Here is a 652-nt window from a genome sequence, read left to right as displayed (position 1 = left end):
ACGAGACGAAAACATTAAAACTCATTATAAACAAGGCATTTGTTGCATCCAGTGGGGACATTTACTGATTATGACTTATACGGTCTTTTTACGCGTTGCCTCACGCTGCGTAAACATAAAACCCATGTCTGCATTTGTGATCAGAGAAATTACAAACAAGTGCTACTCTACACTGCTCAAAACTCGCGTTTGAATCGTCAGTGGCAAATTCTTTAAATATATATAAAAAAAACGTACTTGGTCTGTGAGTCAGAACAGCCGGCATTGTAGTCTACTCTACCAGGATCAGGAAACAGTCCTCCATAAAATGTGCTGCACACATCTGAATATTTGGGTTGAACTGTTCTGGAACTGTTGTAAATACAACTTAACCACTGATTTCTAGTCGTGTCCGCTTTTGGAAGACCAAACAAAGTAGTTTCGCTTTCACAACGAAACACAGCATCTTCACGACATGGCGGCAGCAACAACAATACTACAGCGAGAATAACAGTTACGCCTTCTTACTTGTTGAACCTACTTGTTACGTGGTTGACTTAACTTTTATAAAGAATATCTCTTTGGATTTGAGACTTTAGTCTTTGCAACTTTACAGATCTTCTTTATGCACCAAGAGCTTGTAACACTCCAAAGAGAAAGGAAAAATAAAAAT

The 652-nt window shown here is 38.3% G+C and overlaps 1 protein-coding gene across 1 annotated transcript in view; it reads right to left on the bottom strand.

Annotated features, from left to right (window-relative positions):
- Positions 1 to 652, bottom strand: part of LOC107581500 (peroxiredoxin-6-like) — a 10,412-nt gene that overhangs the window by 3,655 nt on the left and 6,105 nt on the right. The gene's annotated exons all lie outside the window — the stretch shown is intronic.

The sequence above is a fragment of the Sinocyclocheilus grahami genome, unplaced genomic scaffold (assembly GCF_001515645.1).
Source record: "Sinocyclocheilus grahami isolate Dianchi unplaced genomic scaffold, SAMN03320097.WGS_v1.1 scaffold35.1, whole genome shotgun sequence".
In the NCBI taxonomy this organism is placed as follows: Eukaryota; Metazoa; Chordata; class Actinopteri; order Cypriniformes; family Cyprinidae; genus Sinocyclocheilus; species Sinocyclocheilus grahami.
The sequence above is the reverse complement of the archived record's forward strand: the minus strand, read 5'-3'. Positions and strand labels throughout refer to the sequence as shown.